We start from the raw sequence: 9,256 nt of genomic DNA, 5'->3' as shown, positions 1-9,256 counted from the left end.
CTAGAGGCGCTCACGGACAACGTGACAATCAATGTCAATGTCTTTGGTACGCTCATGGAAGACAGGATTGGCAGCAATATGAAGAGCAACCTGGTTATCACAATAGAGGTGCATCAGACCAGAAGATGTGACACCCAAATTGGGCAAAAGACAGTGGAGCCAAACTAATTCGCAGGTCATTGTGGCCATGGAACGATATTTTGCTTTTGCCGAAGAGCCAGAAACTGTGGTCTGTTTCTTGGACTTCCAAGATAGGGGACTGTCACCAAGAAAAGTAACATAGCCAGTATGGAGCGTCGACTAGAGGGACAGGCAGCCCAATCGGAATCCCAAAAAAGCTCTTAAAGTAAGAGTACACCTTGCTAAGAAAAAAAATGCCCTTGCCCAGAGCCGATTTGAGATAACGAAGGACATGCATGGCAACATCTAAATTGGATTGCCGGGGTGCTTGCATGAACTGACTGAGCATGTTGATGGTGAAAGTAATGTCCGGGTGAGTGATAGTGAGGTAGATGAGGCGGCCAATGAGCCTGCGATACATGGAAGGATCAGCCAAGGGAGTGCCCTTATCAGGGTCAAGATGAAGATGTTGCTCCATTGGAAAAGTGACGGGCTTAGCAGCTAGTAAGCCCGATTATGAAAGTATGTCCAAAGTATATTTTCGTTGATTGATAAATATACCAGTGGAGTGGCGTGCAACCTCAATACAAAGAAAATATTTGAGTGGCCCCAAATCCTTGATGTGAAAGTACTGTTGAAGAAATAATTTAAGATGCTGAATGGCAAAAGAATCATCGCCTGCCACGATGATATCATCGACATAAACCAGTACGGTCGTATAAGTGGAGCTACCAGACTTGGTAAAAAAGAATAATCGTCCAAGGATTGACAATACCCGTCATCAGACACCATTTGCTGATAAAAAGAACGACACAATTTAAGGATTTGGTTAAACGAGAAACAAAAATCAAATTATATTGGAATGAAGGAATGTAAAAACCATCTTCAAATAAAAAATCAGAAGAGAGAGATTTGGTGCCACGATGAGTGATAGGGATGGTAACCCCATTGGGAAGCCGAACAGGGATAGGGGAGGGAAGGGGTGTGGCGATGGTGAGACCGGCGTGGCAGAGGTAGAGGTCGCCACAAACAGCTCAGCCCTATGTCAGATCTGCCAACGTGGAACACACTCTGCACTTGCATGTCACAATCGGTTTAATTCGAATTTTCTTGGCTAAGTAGAAGGCCAGTGAAATCTTCCAGAGGGAGTGGATCAATTCTCGTTGTAACAGAGGTTGCAAATTACTCATATTCGGGGCCTAAACCACGTAGGATGCTAAGATCAACATTTGGATTTGAAACTGGGTTGGCTGCTAGAGCAAGGTTAGCCACCAGTTCTTTCACCTTTTGAAGGTAGTAATGTAGTACCTTTTTTTTACTTGCAGTAACCGGTACTTCAGTTGCATCACTCTTGCCTGAGTGTGAGGCATAGGTGCGCTCCAATGTAGTCCATGCACCATGACATGAAGAAACGCCAATGATATGAGCCATAGAGTGCTCGGTGAGTGAGAGATTATCCAACTAAGGATAATCTGATCTTAATGTTTCCATAGAGTATAGTCTGGATTTGGAGATGGGGTAGAGATGGGGGATTCGGTGGGTAGTGTAAGAGTTAGGGGAGGGCAAGGAAAGGTGCCATCCACATAACCAAAGAGGTCATGTGCAAGGAGTGGGATGAATTGGGATTTCCAAAGGAGGAAGTTTCCACGATCTAGCTTGATCGACAGAAGTTGCACACTATTGGTTGGAGAGATCAACGTTGAATCAGAGGAGGTGGTTGAGGTGGTGGAGTCTGAATTAGCCATAGATTGGAGTGACATTTGTCAAGGGGTCGATGATACCATGAAAGGATAAGAATCTGAAGAGGTTTAGATAGAGACTAGAGGATATTAGGATAAGATGTTCACCATGCTATGAAGTTCACGAGATCTCTTTTCATATTGTAGTAAGTGTTTGCATCTTTACATTTGAAAATTTGAAAATCAAAAGAAGGCTAGAGTTTGTGTTCATCCAAACTACTCTAACAGCCTTATACAAGAGAGATAATAGGAAGAGAATAACACAAGAGGTTACAGTTGTTGGAGAAGCTTGGATCAGGTCAACCAGCCTTCCCGTTGTTACAATTCAAATTCAAATTTGAATTTGAATTTGAATTTGATGTGTTATCCTTAATAACTTGTATGTGTTAAAATTTGTTTCTAGATATATAACATCACTTGCTCAGTTTGATCTACTATAATTAATATTTAATCATGGCTCCGAGCTTTTCTGTATTGGGAAAAAACAAATTCAATTTTACTTGTGTCTTATGAAGATACACAACAGTAAAGTATGTGCAAAAGTTAACAACTAAAATAAATTAAACCAATCAAATCACAAAAGAATGCACCCATTTTTAACGTGGAAAACACTTCCAAGGTGAAAGGGGAAAAACCACGAGGCTCTAACCCAGAAAAATCTTCACTATGATAATGATAGGAATACAAATCTTCTGTAGACAGTACTTGAGGCTCACAATAAAATAAAATAAAAAAATAAAAAACTATTATTGGATAACAAAATAATTCTCACCTAATGAAATGGATTCAAAAGAGCATAGTACCCTCACCAAAATACTGACAAGACAAACACAGGAAGAACTACAACATTTTCCTTCTTTTCTTGACAGAGAGAACATTGTTACACCACTATCTAATTGACACAGAGAGAACACCATCACGCTGCCATCTTCTTTGTTGCTTCAGTCCTCTCCTTTTATAATAGGATTTTTGCTTCCATGTGACTCTTTCAACAAAGCAGTACGTTATATATTAAGGAGGCAAAACAGTTTAGGCCATAGATACCTCAAATTTTGTGTATGGGCCCCTTCCTTAACATGAGGAGGAAACCCAACATTGGAGTTTCACTCAGTCTTAATACATACTTGGATTCAATTCAGATTCTCAATTGTGGCTAATAATTAGAATTGGTGCAATGAAGTATATGTTCTATTGCAAACATGTCATGTATGTAAAGTTTTTTCAAAGTACGCATAACATGTGATGATTATAAACTACATTTTCAAAGCAAACAGAATCCTTTGGTGCGAAAAAGGAATTAATTTAGAGGGTTATTTCTTAGATCCACGAGATAGGAAAAAGAATTACAAAACAAGTAAATTTACAAGACAAAGTAAGCATAAGACAAATTCAAACCTATTTGCTTTGTAATTAATTTCCTTTCCTCATAGATCTAAGCAATTTCTCCTTAAATTTATTTTTTAAAATTTATCTTAAATGATTGGCAAGGTGATGTACATGACCCTAAACATTTTGGTTAACATTATTTTAGATAGTAAAATAAAAGCAAAAGGGACTCACTTCTGCAACCTCCCACCAATTGGATGGTCTGGTCCTCAATCAGGAAATGGCATTTGTCACTCATTGTTCAAGCTGAGCACAACAACAAAAACATATAAAAGGTTAGAATTTCTTTTTCTTTCTTGAGGTGATGAGAACAAATTATTAAAAGTTAGATTAAAATCTAATATGTAGATTCAACTAACCTGCTTGTGCTTGAGAAAGTTGAACTGAGGCTACATATACGAGCTGAAGGACCAAGAGAAGGGAATAGTTCCCCATCACGGGCACCCTCTACTGAAAACAGTTGCAGAAACAACCCCAAAATAGCTTCAGTTCGACAAAGCAATTGTATATCCCTGAACCAGCTTCAGCTGGTTCATCTTCTATCTCCCCTACCTCTTCATTTGGTTGTTTGTTCAGCATTTTCTGTAGGTTAGTCTCATCATCATCATCTTACACAAATTCTCCTCTTCCTCCATTACTACATCAGAAACAGAGTCATCATCTTCCTCCTCTTTTTCCTTATTAGGTACACAATTTGATCCTCCTCCTCCTCCTCCACCATCATTATCATCATCATCATCATCATCATTATCATCGAAATGTGACGAATTGAAGAAATCTGCTACCATCAGGGCACTCGAAAGTTGATTATTAGGCTTTTTTAGCTGGTGGTCAGGTTCCTTATTCTCCAACAAAAGCTTCCAGAATTTTACTCTACATTGTACCGGAAACCTAAACTCATCAAGGCCGTAAAATTCTGTGGATTGATAAATCATCCAAATCTCAATCTCATCTTTACCTTGCAACGGAATCCCAAACCAGTCAAAGCCATTGAAATTCCAAAACAAGGCACAAAATTAACCCCTTATTATTATTATTATTATTAGTATATATCCCATCATTAGCAGCAGTCAAGGGAAGAGTGTAAGATCGCAGCAGCGGCATGTCCGATAAAAGTTTTCCCTGAGAATCAGAGGAAAGAAACCGTCAATAATGAATCGTCTCAAAGTAATAGGAGCCTAAATGGCAAGTAAGTTTCTAAAAAATTAATTGTTAATTAGATCGAGTAGTGGAAAGAAAACAAGACGATGAAAGTACAACAACCTGGCCATGTATCTTCTTCCCAGCTGCTGGTGTACGTGTCAAGTTATAGCATCCTCTCACAATCAATAATTCTAAAGATTCTGTCAACCCAAGTCCTCCAATCTCCTCCAGCTTTATGCAACCATTAAGATTTATCCATCTCAAAATTTTCAGACTTGACAAATCCGGTAGTCCTACCAATGAATAACATTTTCCACAATCCAATCCAACCAATCTTGAGGGAAGCTCTGGGAGTTCTTCCAAATTTGTACTCGACAAGTAAAGAAATTTTAGAGATTTTAAATTAACAATGGACTCAGGCAACTTCTTAAAAGATTCACACCCAATAAGATTAAGCACTCTGAGAGAACTTAGCCCAAAAATGCTATCACAGAGTTCTTCTATTTGTGTCCCACCCAAGTTAAGTATCACCAAAGATTTTAGATCACCAATGGACTCAGGCAACCCGTTGAGTGATGTGCAATTCATGAGAATAAGCTTTTTAAGAGAACTAAGCTTGAAAATGCTGTCTGGGAGATTTTTTATTTGTGCTCCACAACAGTCAAGTCTGACCAGAGTGGTTAGATCACCAATTGACTCAGGCAACTTCTTGAGTGGTTCGCTAAGTTTAAACTCTTTGAGAGAACTCATCCTGGAAATGCTGTTTGGGAGTTCTTCTATTTGTGTCCCACACAAGTCAAGCTGGACTAGACATTTTAGATCACCAATGGATTCAGGCAACTTCTCGAGTGATGAGCACTCTTTTAGAATAAGCTCTTTTAGAGAACTTAGCCTAGAAATACTGTTTGGGAGTTCTTCTATTTGTGTTTCATACAAGTAAAGCTGGACTAGACATTTTAGATCACCAATGGATTCAGGCAACTTCTTGAGTGATGAGCACTCTTTGAGAATAAGCTCTTTTAGAGAACTTAGCCTAGAAATACTGTTTGGGAGTTCTTCTATTTGTGTTCCATACAATTCAAGCTTGACTAGACATTTGAGATCACCAATGGACTCCGACAATTTATCCAAGCATGCACATTCTTTGAGAACTAATCGCTCCAAGTGAGGAAACCATGAAAAGTTAGGGCACATAGATAAATATCTGCAACCCTTAAGATTTAGAACTTTCAAATTTTGGAACTGTTGTCAAACAAAGAGAAACATATGTATTAACTTAAGATTTTATATCCATAAAACTTAATAATCAAATGAGAAAACAAAAGGTCAAATACTATACCTTATTTTCATCTTGAGGCTCGATATTCCAAGCTTGAATAATCTTGCCATTTGAAAGCGATAGGTTGAGAACAACCAATCTCTTATGATAAAAATTGATTGGTAGACAATTTGAAATATTACACTCGAACAATCTTATTGAAGAAGGAAGGCGCGAAAAGTCTCCAGTGAAGTGTGTTAAACTAAGTTTGAGAAATCTTAGGTTGGGCATCATCTCAAAGTGTTCATTAGTTAAATGCATTCCCTCTGGAATGATCAAGCCTTGTATCATGTTAGTTCCTACAATAGAAAATAATCAAAGTAAATGGGCATTGGTAGACAATGAAACCAAAAAATAAAAAATAATGCTATAGTAAAGGCAGTAGAGAGTCTGCATCACTGTTCAAAAGAATTCCACACACACACACACGTAGAGAGAGAGAGAGAGAGAGAGAGAGAGAGAGAGGCATGTGCTTAAGCTTTACCTTGTGCCCTTCTAAAACTTCTAAGACTTCGTCATGAGACCATAACCAACTACGCTTTCCAGGCTCCATATGGCTTTCTTCTAAGACAATTTTCCTTCCCATGTCTCGAATTTGATCATGCATCTTCAAGCAGTATTTCCCGTAAGCATTTTTTTCAAACTTTAGAAGGGATCTTTTAATTAATCTGTCTATTGCTGATTTTGGATAATAACCACAAGCTTCCCAAAAAGAAATCACAGTTTCTTTCTCCCATCCAATGAAAAAGCATGCAGCATCAAGAAATATGGCTTTCTGACAATAGTCTTCTAGACTATCATAGCTTATTCTCAACCTTCTCTGGACATCTCCACGAGGAATTTCTTTCAATTTTTGTAATGTACTTTCCCACACTTCTTTACAGCTTATGCCCGATAGGTAAGACCCTAAAACCTCTAGAGTCAAAGGCACCCCTCTAGCATAACATGCCAGAACATGTGAAAGTTGGATATAATCTTCAGGAGGTCGGTACTTCGAAAAGGCATGTAAACTAAATAGTTGAAGAGATTGCTTAAGATCTAGCTCTTGAGGCTTGTATATTTTATCTTTATCAACTTTAGCCACATTCAGTATATGTTCGTCTCTTGTTGTTATTATGACCCTACTTCCTGGACCAAACCAATTGAGTTCACCAGCCAAAGCATCTATCTGTTCTCGTTTGTCCACGTCATCAAGAACAACAAGAACTTTTTTTTTACAAAGTCTTTCTTGTATAAATTTTTTTCCACTATGATAATCAGCAATGTCAATGTCTGCTTTCAAGATATCGATCTTTAAGAAGTCGTTTCTGCAAAGACACAAGACCCATGCATTGTGTTGCTTGTTCTCTAACATCTGAAATAATACTATGCTTCTCGAAGCTTGAAAGGATGTGATTGTACACAGCCTTTGCAAGAGTTGTCTTCCCAATGCCACCAAAACCACAGATACCCACGAATTGAACATTATCGGAGCCAACATTTAATAAATCTAATAGATGATTTACACGGGATTCCATTCCAATAGAGTATTTACATTCAGTCAAGGGTGTGTTACTAACCAATTCACCAAGAGCCCTTTGAACAATTAATTCAACTAACTTTGCTTGATCCCTACAATCATTTCATAACAAAAGGAAAACCACAACAACAACTGATTTATGAGATGAAAATATCAAGTAGAACATAACAACTTGTAGATTTAAAGTTTTTTTTTTATGGAATGGAAAAGCCTACAAAAATAAACACTAATGAGAAATTGGTATATTAAAAAGTGGAATATATACCGAAGTATGGGGTGTGATCAAAATGAGACTTACGTAGTTTCGTCGATAACTTCTCCTTTCAACCCTCCTACCACTCTCAAAGCTTCCCTCCAACTCTCTATGATATGGGCCTCGAAATTCTTCTCGTGTTCTCGAAACGCTTCTTCAAAACTTCCAGTCTAATGTCGAACTTGCGATGGCTCAACATGAAAGAATATGGGCAGGACCTTTTGGCCGTTGGATCTGTAGCACTGAACTATCCGATCGAGCAAGTTCCATCAGACACCATTTGCTATGAGCATAACCTTTAGAGAAGACAGGGATCGAGATTTTGCAACCCTCGATTGCTCTGAAAAGGGAAGGGCCAATGGCTTCTCCACTCCACAATTTTTCACTATCAATGAACACATTGATTCCCCTGGTTTTCAGAAGTAAGTTAAGAAAAGCAGTGAAGTTATTGCGAGTATCTTCGCCCCTAAAGTTGAGAAACACATCGTAACTAGAAGATTCAATAATAGAGGCAGAGGAAGAGGAAGAAGAAGCCCAATCTAATGCTGCCATGAAGTTGAAGTTGAAGTTGCAGTTGCAGTTGCAGAGAAGATAAGGATGTTAAAGAGCTCTTTTTCTCTCAAGGAACTCTCTTGGTTTACAAACAGGTTCTTAATAGGAAGTGTTGGACTCCTCAACTGCCATACACGAACTCAGTTGTTTGTGTAAATGATTAGCATTGGTAGAAGGAAGAGGAAGTTGAGGAAAGTATTATACAGCTTCGGCGTCCCTTCAAGGAAAGTATTGCTTTTTGGAAATTATTGTTTCTTTTCTTTTTTTTTTCTTTTTTAGGAGTAAAGCTTTTTCAGCTTTGTCATTCACCAGTCACCACCAACATTTTAGTATTGCCTAAGGAAAGTACTAGACAACTTCCACATACCTCAACAGAAATCGGATATTGCCTTATGGAAAGCGTCAATTTTTTTTTAAAATTTTTGGGGTAAATTATGGAAAAGAGTCACACCACTATGGCAAAGGATGTCAGGCCTGACTTTTGAGGTGGGGAAGGTAATGCTTTTGATAATTATGGATTTTGTTTAGCTTTTATACTTTAGCGGATATCTGGAATCAAATATTTTTTGCTTTATTATAAGGAAAGAGTTGCGAACTTTGTTAGACACCGTTCGTTTAGACCCACAAGCCCATGGCCCCATAGACCATTTCGGCACTAGGAAAGTTAAGGTTATGAGTAAATATCATCCCCTTCCTCTGACCTCTAAAGTTGTGTTTGGTAATGATCTGAACAAAGAACATTCGTTCTTGACTAGAAACGTTCTTTTATGCTTTTATCTAGAACAGTGTTTTGAGACAAAAAATAACCGTTTGGTAACGTTCTCAAGAACACTGTTTAGAACGAAAATGGTGTTTAGTAAAATCTATTCTTCCTTATTTGATATTAATTACAATAATATCATTTCTTTGTCAATTATACCAAAAAAAGACTTGTAAAATCGTTTTTTCTTACAAACCTTAGCATAAAATTAAAATATCTCATTAACATAATCAAAGTAAGTATAAAATTAAAGATGTTAAATTTCAAAGATGCCATTAAAATTGGGTTCTTGAGTGGATTAGTGGCGTAACTAACTATGCTATGAATAGTTGAATAAAGAGGGCCTTAGTGGACTCGAACCACCATCTTCTTGGAACATGCTCATGTTCCAAGTGCTCTACCAATTTGAGCTAAAAAGGCCCATCAAGTTGTTAATGAATTAATACAACAGATTAAACCAAATAAT

General features: G+C 37.8%; 1 pseudogene; it reads right to left on the bottom strand.

Moving 5' to 3' along the window:
- On the bottom strand, positions 1-8,095 carry LOC122639095 (annotated as a pseudogene).
- Positions 8,096-9,256: the final 1,161 nt, after the last annotated feature.

This window comes from Telopea speciosissima, chromosome 9 (genome assembly GCF_018873765.1).
Source record: "Telopea speciosissima isolate NSW1024214 ecotype Mountain lineage chromosome 9, Tspe_v1, whole genome shotgun sequence".
Lineage (NCBI taxonomy): Eukaryota > Viridiplantae > Streptophyta > Magnoliopsida > Proteales > Proteaceae > Telopea > Telopea speciosissima.
The sequence above is the reverse complement of the archived record's forward strand: the minus strand, read 5'-3'. Positions and strand labels throughout refer to the sequence as shown.